The following is a 901-nucleotide window of genomic DNA, read 5'->3' as shown; positions in this document are numbered from 1 at the left end:
CACTCACACAATAAAACACACCCAGAGTTACACAGATATTGAAACAACACCTTGAATTCAAAAGAAGTGGAAAACATATTGGTATCAAAATACTATTAAATAAACGTCTCTACACACACTCCAATATCTTACTCGGTATTCATACACACAATGTGTGTCTGTATTCTCATTATAATAAAACCATTACCAGACAGTTTGAACACCAAAATACACCAAAAACACAGTGTACGCCTGACAACATACAAAAACAATACCACAAATCATCAGCAGATGAAAAAGACTGTACAATAATCAACACACTTGTAAACAGAAAAAGAAACCAATGCAATACCATAATATTTATACCAACACCACAATTGGAATCCAAAACCCCACTCACAACCATAACAAAAATAACTGCATACATCACTGTAACCATGCCAATCTTTACAAACAAAATCAACACACAATTACTCCCACACACACATATTACCTCTTTATTTATCCTTATTATTATTTTATTCTTCCCTCACAATGCCGGTTCGTCTCCACTTCTTCCACACCGTTATCAACAAAATATAAAAAACAACCCAAAACTCGTCCCTTACTCCTCGATGTACATTAGAAGGTACGATCCTACATAAACCCTTCCACCACCTACCAAAAAGGACCCCCACCATTATGGACTGTTTTTTTGTTCTTCGTGTCTTTATGGATATTACTCCAATGGTACGGCTATCAGCCATTCACCGTGGAGCAATTTAATTACTGACTTGCGAGTGGCTCCGAAGAGGAAGAAGATCCCTTCGTTTTAGAGGATCCCCAAGCTCTTGTAATATGATTTTTTGTTGTAGCCCGTTCCCATACGAGAGAACCAGTCTGCGAGAAATCAGATCGAGTAAACCCCACCAGATCTCTCTAC

This window comes from Trypanosoma theileri (assembly GCF_002087225.1).
Source record: "Trypanosoma theileri isolate Edinburgh chromosome Unknown TM35_Tth_30_V1, whole genome shotgun sequence".
NCBI classification, from domain to species: Eukaryota; Euglenozoa; class Kinetoplastea; order Trypanosomatida; family Trypanosomatidae; genus Trypanosoma; species Trypanosoma theileri.
Note: the sequence above shows the minus strand (reverse complement) of the source record.